Source organism: Gopherus flavomarginatus, chromosome 2 (genome assembly GCF_025201925.1).
Source record: "Gopherus flavomarginatus isolate rGopFla2 chromosome 2, rGopFla2.mat.asm, whole genome shotgun sequence".
Lineage (NCBI taxonomy): Eukaryota > Metazoa > Chordata > Testudines > Testudinidae > Gopherus > Gopherus flavomarginatus.
In genome coordinates, this window is record NC_066618.1 from 101,288,197 (window position 1) to 101,301,343 (window position 13,147).

The 13,147-nt window shown below is 41.7% G+C and overlaps 1 protein-coding gene across 1 annotated transcript in view; it reads left to right on the forward strand.

The window, feature by feature from the left end:
- Window positions 1-13,147, forward strand: part of CNTNAP2 (contactin associated protein 2) — a 1,698,090-nt gene that overhangs the window by 964,390 nt on the left and 720,553 nt on the right. The gene's annotated exons all lie outside the window — the stretch shown is intronic.

The window sequence follows — 13,147 nt, forward strand, 5'->3', positions numbered from 1 at the left end:
TTTTTGCCCCCCAAAATCTCTGAGGATCCCCAAAAGGGAGTGAAGGGCAGAATAGCCCATACCCTCATTATTTTCTCCACCAAATTAGGCCTGATTTCTAATACACTGATTTTGGTTCATTGATTTCTGGTCCCGCACTTCTCTTGTTTACCAGGCAAGATCTTAACACAGTTCTTGAATTATATCAGTAGGTCTCTTTTTGTTTAAAGAAATTCAGTCTCCCTCTGTCAAAACTATAAAGGAAAGGGTAACAGCCATCCTGTGTACAATACTATAAAATCCCTCCTAGCCAGAGACACCAAAATCCTTCTACCTGTAAAGGGTTAAGAAGCTCAGGTAACCTGGCTGATACTTGACCCAAAGGACCAATAAGGGGACAAGATACTGTCAAATCTTGGTGTGGGGAAAGGCTTTTGTTTGTGTGCTCTTTGTTTTGGGGGTTGTTCACTCTTGGGACTAAGAGGGCCCAGACATCAATGCATGCTTTCCAAATCTTTCTGAACCAGTGTCTCATATTTCAAACTTGTAAGTAACAGCCAGGCAAGGCATGTTAGTTTTATCTTTGTTTTCTCAATTTGTAAATGTTCCTTTTGCTAAAGGGTTTACCTCTGTTTACTGTGACTTTAAACCTAAGGCTAGAGGGGGTTCCTCTGGGCTCTTTGAATCTGATTACCCTGTAAAGTTATTTTCCATCCTGATTTTATAGAGATGATTTTTACCTTCCTTTCTTTAATTAAAAGCTTTCTTTTTAAGAACCTGATTGATTTTTCCTTGTTTTAAGATCCAGGGAGGTTGGAGCTGGACTCACCAGGAATTGATGGGGGGGAAAGGAGGTGGGAATGGTTAATTTCTCCTTGTTTTAAGATCCAAGGGATTGGATCAGTGTTCACCAGGAACTTGGTGGAGAAGTCTTTCAAGGCAACTAAAGGAAGGGTTATAGTACTTCGGAGGAAAATATTCTGGCGGGGGGGGGGTAGACAGTTTCCCAAATAACTCATAAATAATTTGGGTGGTGGCAGCAAAACCAGATCTGAGCTGGTAGTTAAGCTTAGAGGTTCTCATGCAGGTCCCCACATCTGTACCCTAGAGTTCAGAGTGAGTAAGGAACCTTTACACCCTCCCTTCTTGCTCTTTTTCCCATCAACACCCTCACTGGTGGCCAGTGGTCTCTGCTCTATTATTTGAACATCAGTACTATCCAAATCAAACCTTTGCATTATCCAGATAATAGATGTTTGGAAAATCAGGAGTATGTTGTGTATGATATGTAAGAAATCTTAACTTTGGGAAAAGATATTTTAGTTGTATTATGTTAGAAATACAAGCACTTATTCTTCTTGTTTCTTCATTTTCTAAATGAAATGCTGTCCTTGAAACTTGAAAATATTTTCTGCTTCTAATATTGTCTATTTGCAAATGTTACTTTCTTTCACTGAGTTCTGAGCAAAGATGAAATTAACAAGGGCTGCTTCTGTTTACAAAGAGCAGCTTCATTAATACAGCATCTAATGCCCAAACAGCTGTGTTCACGTACCAGAATTATCAAAGATGTTGGGACAGTTCTGGAAACGTTTATTACTAATAACTGCTAGAGTCAAGGTGACATGGGGGCAGAGGGGATGCAGCATTATTTTCTTTATGCGACCTGTGAAAATGATGTGCAGTTTTTTGTTTTCATTTCTCAGCGATATTGATGGGGTTGTGTTTGTTTCTCCAGATATTTAGAATGTGGATGGGTTTCTAAAACTAGTAGATATTGTTAGAATAAAAGCCTAAACATATTGATAGTATAATGTTAATGCCTGTTTGAAATGTGAAAAAGATTAGAGAAGAGAAGTTGTTTTTTTTTTTTTTTTTTTAGAGCAGGAGACCCATTTGTTTCCACAAGTCATGCCAGCCACACATACAAACTATAAAGCTGCATCTCCTTGTACTGAGTTCACAACAGGGATGATTCTTATTATATGAGAATTGGTCTGATTTCCTGTAGCGTCTCTACAGATTAATCACAGGAACCATCTTTCCAACCATCTTGCCAACGTTCATCCGCCAGGAGCAGTCGAGTTCAGACTTTCCCCAACTTCCTGTTGACGTCATTAAGAGTGATGGCAGGCAAAAATGAGAAGGATGGGCATAATTTGCAAGGATTGCTGTGCCATTCTATTCATGTTAAATTTTAACTACACTGCAGCTTGCTTGCTTTCTTGTTACTGGCCCAGCTTTTCAAAGTTTACAACTAAGTGCCATGGTATTGTAGGTAGATTAACTTTGTAACATGTTACAGTGTTAATAGATCTATCTCTTCCATCAAAGAAGCAGCACATTCCAGTGCCAAGGTTCTTCATGAAGAACAACTTGCTTGTACAGCTTCTAATTTAAATGGAGGGATCTCCATGCATTGATCATAACTGTGGCAATATAATATGGGAGGGGAGGTCGTCTCTCAGGTATTCAGATCTTATTTATCATACGTTTATTATAAATACTTGGAATTGTAATTTTGGAATATGGGATGTTTATTCTGATCTTCAGTAAACACTTAAACAAACAAACAAAAAAACCCCACTGCTAGATTAAAAAAGCCTCATAACCCTTCCTTGAGCTAATTTACATTTTTTCTTCTCTCAGCTGTGCACTAATTCTTATAAAGCGGGGGAGGGAGCCTCTAAAAATGGAAAAGTTGCAATTGACATTCTGAAGCAATCCCATTTTCTTGATCAGAGCAGTAGAGAAAGCAAAATTGCCATTAATTTAAAAATTATTGTTTCTGTCATAACTTGACATTGGATGTGAAGAAAAGACATATAGAATAGATTAAGACAGAGAAAAATTGAGAGCACAGAACTTAGTGTATACAGAGAGCAAGATAATATAACTCTAAAGCAACTTTCTGAACTGTAGGCTGTTAAATGACTGAGCCAGATCCCATATCAGGCAGAACTCCCATTGACTTGATTGCATAAGGAATAAAGGATTGGGCCACAGGAAATGAAGCCGTCGTCTTCATAACCAAAACAATGGTTTTATTGCTACCTGTGAGTCAGTTTTTCATACAACCTGACACACACTTCTCATTTAATTCTAATAGTATCTTATAATGGGGTATGTTCATTGCTGGGTCACCTCCTTCTGGCTGGGCCTGATGCCCTTTTCTGCTGGTTGCCTGCACCATGAGGTGTCTCTCTCTCTGTCTCTGAGACTAAGTGCTCCCTCTTCATGACTTGGCCTTCTAGCCAGATCACATTTTAGTCCTCTACTTCCAGGGTGTCAAAGTCCCACTGGACAATCAGTCCGTATGCTGTGTCAGGCAGTCTTCTGGTTCTTGTCCAAGTCCAGTGCCACTTTCTAAATGGCTGGTAGGGAAATCCTGGGACCCTGTACCTTGCAACCATGGTCTACTCAATCTCAGACCCTATTGCTGTTTCTCTATGCTCTTTCCTACCTTACTTCCGTCTTCTGACCCATCTCTGGGCTTACCAGCCCAAGCTTCCTCCACTTCCAGTGGCTATTCCACCCCTCTCATCTTCTTACCAGACTCTCTGTTCTGGGGCAGAATCCCAGGGGCTTACTCCCTTAGAACTCCTCCTTGTCCCTTTCTCTGGGGAGTGACTACACAGCTCTCTGTAGTCCCTTCTTTTTCTTTTTTCTTTTTTGTGATGCAGCAGTCTCAGCATGTAAGGTTGTAACCACCACTCACCATGGTTTTTGCGTAAGCAAAAACCTATATCCTCCCAGTTACTCCTTTATCCTTAAAAACAAACAAACAAAAACATTACTTTGTTTTTTTTTTTTAAATGCTACCCCACTTTCCTGGCTTTCAGACTAGTCCATCCACATGACATTCTTTCACTTTTAGGTGATTCAGTTATTCATAAAGACTTTCTTTGTATGTATTTCCCCCTGCATTGCCACAGCAGATGTTCAGCTGTTTCTTGGACTTTGCATGAGTCACGCAACCGCTCTTTGTGCTTGTTTTGAAAAATTGCCATTCAGGTGATGGTAACCCATTAGCACTCTAAATATAGTTACTTCATTTTGTCTGTCATAAGCTATTAAGTATACCATAATCTTCAAGTTAAGGACATATTTCATAGCCTCCTCCTCTTCTCAACTTCCTGGCTTTAGAAAAGCCCCAGCTTGCCCCTGCCTAGGTGAGCTTTCTCTTCAGTTAGACTTTATCAGGCCTTGGCTCTCCTCCAGGTGCAGCCTATAAGGTTAATTAGCCATTTTTAACACATTCAGGTCTTCTGGGGAGTGGACACCCCATCACACAGCTACACACATGCCTTGATGGAAGAAGACTGTGACCTAATTAAGAAAGATGCTTTAGGCAGAGCTACAGGATGCAAAGCTCAAAACTACTCATTTCAGGGCACTGAACATCTTGCATAAGATGCTCAGTACAACATGGGGTAAGGCCCGTGTTATTGTAGATAATAGCTGAAAGTCGCCTCCTAATAATGTATGGGCTGTGTATCCTTATGCTGCAGAGCTCAGTTCCTGGAAAAATGTGTGCTTTGAATAATAAAATTTTAAAATCCCATCCCTTATCCAAGCCCAAAAAAAGAGTTTTGACCTATTGTTGAATTTAATCATATTTCATTGCAAAGGGGAAGAGTCTGGTTACAGCTACGGCTTGTTTTTTTCTTTTTATTAAACCATTTGTCTTGAGAGCTATTGCTTCAAACCTCACATTCTTGTTTAAATTTTGAATGTATAAGTTTCTTTACATGCTGCAAATTCTTATTTTAAGGTTGTCTGTGATACAGACTTTCTATATGTTCTCCTTACTGGAAATCCGTTATTAACTAGAACTCCAGCATAGCATGTGAATTAAATTGAAAGAGAAAGAGGGAGAGAGTCACAAGTTCACACAGGATGCATGCATACTAGCAAACAGAGAAGAAACAAAACCAGCCTTGTTTCTTTGGATTCTTTTCCAGAATAATCCAAATTGCAATCCTGTTTTTCTATACATTTTATAAAAAAACCCAAGATATTACAACATTTGGTTAGATGAGCATATGCTACTCTGCTGATGTTGGCAGTATTTCTTCCTCCTAAGAAGTCTTAAGAGTTGTTCGTCCTGTGGGCTATTGATCCACTCTTTCAATGGGCTGATTTGGAGCCTAGGTGTCATTGACTTAGGCTCGTGAGTGCTGGTTTAGGGTTGGAGATACAAAAGAAGTTAGATGAGGTGCATAACTGCTACTTTAGACGCCTAAATCCCAGAATCAGGCCCCACTGGTATTCACAAAATCCTCGCTTAGCTAGCACTGAGTTCTGTAGACCCCTAAACTTGGCACCTGTGTTTTTACAGCAAAAGTTCCTTTTGCACCTATGTTTCCACTTCTGGGTGCTCCACTCTAGGCACCCAGAAGCCAAAGCCCCAGTATGATGCATGAAGTTGTGGAAGATAGGCATTCCTCCACCTAACTTGGCTGCAGGGCCTGATCCAGTAGGCGTGTCAAGGGGCTGCATATCACATCAGGCCCTACATGAGAGCTTATACAAAATGCCTTAGATGGCAGGGGATGGGGAGTAGGAAAAGAAGAATCTTACTCCTAACTCTAAGCAGGTGGACAGGGTTCTCTCCTTGGGTGTGGCAGACAACCAGTTCAAGACCCCCTCAGTCTGAAGGGAGAAGGGATTTGAACAGGGATCTACTACCTCTGAAGTGAGTTCTCTAACAACTAATCTATAGGTATTCTAATGTCAGGGGGTCCCTCAATCTCTCCTGTTGATGCTGTTCCACTTTAGATAAATAAGTAAAGAGTAATTGGGCCAAAGAGAGAGATCAAGTCTGAGAATGACTGTCCTGGTGGTTAGAGCACTCATCCAAGATATAGAAGACTCAGGATCCAGTTCCCCCCTCAGATGGGTGTGGGGCACAAATTGAACTGGGATCTCCTATACTCCTGCAAAACACCCTAACCACTCGGCTATAATTTATGAGTGAGCTTCTTTTCCCCATTCCTTTCAAAAACAGTGTATATGCCGAACACCAAGAGAGGGCTTCCAGCTATGAATCCCAAGAAAAGGGAGGTACCTCCCTTCGTCCAAGACTTAGGTGCCTATCTCCATGAGAGGGGCAGGGCTAAGGCTATACCCCTCATCAGTTTCTTCCATTGGCTAGTTTAGGCTGGGAGCAACCTAGCATGCTGACTTTTGTGAATACAGTTCTGAGTCCCCTAACTCCCTCTGCTCCATTGAATAGGGAGCTTGAGAACCTTTAGGCATGGTGATGCTGAGTGTTGCCACATCTAAGTTCCTTAGTTAGTCTGGCACAGGGTCACTGAGGCACCTTTTAAAACTTTACCCTGTGGTACTTTAGAAAATGTTCCATAGTGCTTCACAGGATCAGCCTTATGTACCCAGTTCAACGAAATATTTGAGGATATGCTAAAGTCCATCCCTATTCAGTAAACCACTCAAGGGTGTGTTCAAGTTTAGATGCAGTCAGTAGGGCTTGAGCATGTGCTTAAGTGCTCAGCTGAATGGTTATGTACTACTGGATCAGGGCCTATATGATTTGCATGGATGATTTCAAATTAGAGTCACAAATAAACTCAGTGGGAATTTTGGGCTGTGTAAGGATCACAGAATTGAGTACTAAATAATTGTTATGTTAATAACAACTGTCTGCTTTGCACCAATAGTTGTATCTTGGTTATCCCCGGACTGTTATAATAATGCAGCTGTTTAGTTGATAAAACCATTGTGTGTCATGTAACTTTTTACTATTTCATTTCCATTTGTGGTTAGAACGGACATAGCTCATTTTGGTAAACTTTATGCTTTAGAATTATCGTTTGGTATTTTTATTAGTATTAATTACTCATTTTAATGTGTTTGTAAGCGCTGTTCAGTAGTGTCCCTTGAAAATTTCACAATTTTCCAAAGAGCAAGATTTAGAACACCTTGAATAGGAATGCTGAAGGTGTATAATTGGAAATGCTTGCTTTGTGGCATGCTGCAATTGGATAGTCCTAGAGGGTCACCACTGTAGATGTTTGTGGCACATCACAGCTCTGTGTCCTGACAGAGAATTGTGGGTTTGTTTCTAGGCAATGCTATCCCAGAAACATGTTCACATCTCTTTCATGACAGTTAACGTTATGATGGGTAGTGGATTTGTAATGTGGCTGAAAGTCCACTAAGAAATAGACTGACACCATAAACTGCCTATGATTTGTATTCCGAGTGTTCTCTAGAAGGAAAACTAGGTCCTGATCCAATGCCCATTCAATTAAATTGAAAGACTCCCATTGACTGCTGAATGTGTTGGATCATGCCCCTGCCATGCAAACCAATCTCCCATAGTCACATCACTCTCTCTTTCTATTTACTCTTGATATATTCATTGGTAAAAACACAGAATTTAAAGTGAATAGCATCAGTGATGTCAGTATGTTTTGGGGGGTTTTTACCCAGTGTTTAATGTCAGCGGTCTTGTCATTTTACCATTGAACAAATATTTCCAAATAGCTGCCTTTCTTGCCCAATCCTTCAGGGATGATTCTTGCCATAGTCATTTTAGCTATATATGTGACCTTTCTGAATGATTTTAACACACGTCCTACCTATTCTTAGGTATGTAGAATGGTAACATAGTGTATGCATCATCGCCCTGTAAATATATATGCATGCTGTTTTTATTTATATTTCCCCCTGCAGAGATCCCAATGTTCACACTGTATTCAAAACTCTTAACACTCAGACATATTACAGGTGATTGGCCTAGCTTCTCTCATTAACTAACTTTTTTGATTCTAGATCAGGGGTAGGCAACCTATGGCACAGGTGCCAAAGGCGGCACGTGAGCTGCTTTTCAGTGGCACTCACACTGCCTGGGTCCTGGCCACCAGTCCGGGGGGCTCTGCATTTTAATTTAATTTTAAATGATGCTTCTTATACATTTTAAAAAACTTGTTTACTTTACATACAACAATAGTTTAATTATATATTATAGACTTAAGAGACCTAAAAACATTAAAATGTATTATTGGCAAGCGAAACCTTAAATTAGAGTGAATAAATGAAAACTCGACACACCACTGCTGAAAGGTTGCCGACCCCTGTTCTAGATATACAGGTGCAAAAACTTTGGATTTTGAGCTTTGTAACATCCCTCACCTTTGCTGTGTGATACAATAGTGGTATAATCGAGGAATTACAGTACTGTCGCATTGTGAAGCAACTTGTCACACATGCTGTTATTGTGGTGATACGTTCTCGCATGCAGTCCAGACCAGTGAAGAGTTGTGAGCTCTTACTCTATAAACCTTAAGCAACTTAAAGATTTGGTATTGTAGCTTTCTGACTGGGGTGCACACAGTCAGCAACTAGATGCATTTTGTCTCTGTATTGGGCAGCCTTGGTCCAACATTTTGGATTCACGAGCCTACCAGAAATACCACAGACTTCCACTGGTCTCCACCAGCCTGGGTTAACAACTGGTAAGGTGACTCCATGCTCTCCCTAACCCTGATTTTTCTCGCAAAAAATCTTGTGTTCTAAAAGGTCAAGCCCTGTGCTGGAAAAATCAGAGGTATATTTAGGTTTGTTGCTCCTTTAAAGAGTCAACATCCAACAGTTTGTTCCTTTGAACTGTCTGGTAACTCCAGTTAATTTAGACACAGCACTGGATTAGTTTAGATTAAAAACTAAACAAGTTTATTCAATTCCAATGAGATTTTAAGTGACTGCAAGTATAGGGACTAGAGTCAGAAATGGTTACAAGAAAAATAAAGATAAAATGTTTTCCAGTACCTAAAACTTAACAAGCTAGATGTGGTTCAAGGTAAAATCCTCACCACATATTTCCATCAAGAGGGGTGACCGAGCTCCTGCACGAGGATCTGTTCCCCCAAAATCAAAGGACTGGTACCTTTTGTCATCTTAGGTAAAAGATATAGATAACTTGGGATTTCTTTCACCTTCCTTTTTATAGCCCAGAGCACCTTTGAAATTGATTCAGAGGGTTACCCCTAGATAAGTTCACTGAAGCTGTGAAAAAGGTGACATGGAGTCTCCTGGTGAAGAAAGTTCCCTGCTGAGTTTGTCTGCTAAAATACAAATTACTTAGTTCCTGCCTGCTTCAGTACAACTGAATAAACAGTACATATGTGACTGTCATTCTCCTCCCATTCCATGATAATGTAAGGTTTGCCTCCTTTTGTTAGTTTGATGTTTACCTGATATGTAAATACATTTTCATTGTCTTTCAAAATACTTTGGAAGTGACTCTGAGGTGAGGAAACTACATTCCTTTGTCAACTACTGGTTTGCTGACAAACTGAAATTATTAATCTTAAAATGTTTGTCCATAACTTTTCATCAGTTGTACCTACACCTACACTGTGTGATGATATTAAAAACCAGTGAATCATGAGCTTTTCATTGACACCTTGCATGACACCTACCAGGTACCTTTAATGACATTAAAGAACTGGGGTACACGTGAACTGTTTAAGCCAGCTGCAATTCATTAGCAGATATCTGGGTGCCTCTTGTCCTCTGCCCTGGAACTGTTCTTAAAACTAGTGACCATGTGTGACATTATCTGTTATCCTAGCCTTTCATTTTATAATAGAAAACAGACCCAGGAAGGTGTTGAACCCTAATCTGCAATTTGCCTGTCAGGAATCTGTCTCCAATATTCTCATCAAGGATTTCCAGATTCTCTTGATTTAGCAGCATAATCGTTCAGGGTGTTTAATTTGCTTTCAGCAGGGTCAACTGTGATTTTTGTTAATTTCAAATGGCTGCAAATGGAAAAAGAAATGCCTCAGAATTCTGTCACTCAGATTAAATTCTTCTGTTTATTTTTTATCTCTTTTGATTCAACTTCCAGATTTTCTATCAAAATGCAAGATTCACTGGCATTTCTTAATGTAAGATTCAAACAGCTTTATCATAACCAACCTCATTAATGCAGCAAGAATAGCTTTCCTCAAAGCATGACATTTCTATGGAAACCATGAGAAAGTTTCTCTTTCTGGCTTAGGGATACTTTTTATTGGAACAAACTGTGGAGATTCTTGGGACACAGAAACAACAAGAACAAATGTATTATTACAGAGGACCCAGGCTAGCCTAGGAGTGTCTGAACTTGGTCCAAGTTTTAAACCTATCACAAGCCTGTGAAGCAAAAATGCTTTTCCTATTGTGTTGGGTTGTTTTTTTTTTAACAGAATGAAAGTTAAAACATACAAGGACTCTGACTACTCCAAGTTTTGTGTGATGCTGAGAGAATTCTTGACCTTCAACAAATAACAGTAATTACTAACATTCTATAATACATCAACATTTAATTACTAGTGGAACAAAGACTGTTGAAGTTTAAAGGGAATTTGGCTCTTCTAAAGCCAGGAAGTTTAGCAAGTTGGATTCATTTTTCTAAGCTCTCGACCCATTTATAAACAAAATGGCACAAAACACTAAATTATAGTTACAAAGTAATATACCTGGTTATTTAATGGTATGAAACAACATATAGAAAAATAATTGTATTGACTCCTTTGTGTTACAGTTTTCCGCCTAAAAGCTTTGACCTGTACAGGAAATATTCCTGACAGTAAGAGTCAATTATTCACCACAGTAAAGTGGAACTATGCTTCAACATATTTCTGAAGTCTGGATCAAGCTCTAAGTTTTTATCAAACAAAGGCCAAACTGTCATTGGTGAAGCCATTGAAACTTCAATTGGGCTTTGGTTAAAAATTCATCTTAGGCTACAAGGAAGAAATGTTCCCCATGATATGATGGCAAGTCCTGCGTGAAATGGTATAGGTTATCATATTCAGACTCATAGGGGCTTTTTAGTTCATTTGGGATACTATTGCTGTTACTTTACAGCATCATTCATTGATAAGCCTGCATACTGTCTAGGAGGAAAAAGCAGAATAGACTAATGATTCATTATTTTACATAAAAGCAAGCATGTGTGTTTGTGTGCATCTAGATATGTTCGATAAACACCAATTTAAACTGCAAAATTCACATTCAAACCCTGAACTCTAAAAGTTTGTGGGGTATTCAGATCAGGGATTTTGTACTACCCATAAAGGTTTAGATCTTGAACACTCCCAAAAGCTACAAAGGTTTCCAGAACGAGTTGTGATAGAATGACAATATCCTGTTTATGTCTTGAACAAACCTTGTGAAATTAAAGTAAACTTTATTGAATTAAGTTAAACCTTATTGAGTTAAGGTTAATACCTTTGGAATACGTTGTATTAAAATGCAATTGTGCACATGTTTCATTGGCATTGTATATACCTTCTCCAGTAGGCAGGGAGATGTTAATTTACTTCCTCTGTTATCAGCCCTTTGAAGCCACTCCTTGGAGAGGTCTACATCTACTAGTTCAAACTGGATTTTCCAGGTACCAACAGACACAGAGTTGCTCTGAAGTAACCAAGTTCTCTAAGGTCATTGGTGTATCCCCTCATTTTGTTACTTTTTTGGATATATAGCCTGGTTTTAAAGTCTTACGGTCGTCTTCCTGTTCCAGCACACATACAAAACCCCTGGTCCATGGCAGGCTGCAATCCTTACTGTAAGGTTGAAAGGACTGGGATCACTAAAGACCCATAAGACTGGGTCCTTGTTATGAACTGAAGCTGTAATGAACTTATAACCGCAAATCAATATCAGGGGGTAGCAGTGTTAGTCTGTATCCACAAAGATACCCATTGGGTGGGGATTCAAAGGACTGTTCCTGCCAGAATCTACATTAGGGTTGGGGTGAAATTCTGATAAGCTTATCAGCATGTGTGTAGGTTCTTTTTTTTTTGTTCCGTTTTGAATATTTTCTCTGTAATGCTTGTTACCTCAGAGAATAAAGTAGGTTTGCACAGAAAGAAATGTGTGGTCCCTTAGTCCTGTTGACAATCACTTTGCTTTCAGTCTCCACACAGAAAGCAAGTGCCAGGTGTCCTGGGATAACCTGTCTGGGCTGGGAATAACACAGTAAAGGTAGGGAACTGGAAGTGCCCCCGTTAGAAGAGAGAGACACACCTGTCTCTATCAATGAAGGCAATGGCTGGGGAGCTGAAAGCCTCAGAGTTGATACCTTTCCTGGACCAATGAGGAGAAATACAGGTGCCCTAAATGAGAGGTCAGCAACCTACGGCAGGCATGCCAAAGGTGGCACACGTGCCGATTTTGCCTGGCATGTGGCTGCCAGCCGGGGTGCCGGCCGCCAGTCCTGCTCAGCCCACTGCCGGCTGAGTGAACGGAACCCCAGGCTGGTAGGAGGCTGAGCGGGGCCAGGGGCTGGGACCCCAGACTGGTGGCAGGTGCACCCTCTGGCTCCCCCCGTCACTGCGCTCCGGTTCTGCGGCTCCCAGGAGTGTGAGCTGCCAGGGTGCGGAGCTCTGAGCCTGCTGTGGGAGGAGAGGCGGTGGCTCACACTCCTGGGAGCTGCAGAACCCAAGCACGGCGAGAGGGGAGCTGGGGAGTGCATGGGGACTGCCGCCTGCATGCATCCGCTGCAGGAGCCCTCCGAGGGGGGCCACTGGGCTGCAGCCCAGGCAGGCGTACCCCCCCCGACTCCACCCTCTCGCAGCTCCCCCCGTGCCGCTGCCTCAGCACTCTGTGGGGGAAGGGCTGTGTGCGCAGCAGCCTGGCAGCTTGTTTTGCCTCCACGTGGAGCCAGCATCTGACTGGCATGGGGCATGGTAAGGGGAGTCCCAGGGAGCAGGGGGAGGGTTGGATGGGGCGTGGGAGTCCTGGGGGTCTGTCTGGGGCAGGAGTGTGGATAAGGGTTGGGGCAGTTGAGACAGGTAGGGGGGTAGGGTCCTAGGGAGGCAGTCAGGGTGTGGGGGGGTGGTTCAGGAGGGGGCAGTCAGGGGACAAGAAGCAGGGAGGCTTAGGTAGGGGGTGTGGTTCTGGGGGGCAGTTAGAGGCAGGGGTCCTAGGAGGGGGCAGTTAGCGGACAAGGAGCGGGGTGGGGTTTGGGAGTTCTGATGGAGCCAGTCAGGGTGGGAAGTGGGAGGGAGTGTATGGGGGTGGGGCTAGGGCAGGGCTCTCCCCTCTTTTTTTGATTGTTGAAATATGGTAACCTTAGTCAAGGGGGAGCGGGGGTGCGCATGGGGGCTGGCGCCCTCATACATCCACTGCAGCCTGTAGGAGCCCCCTG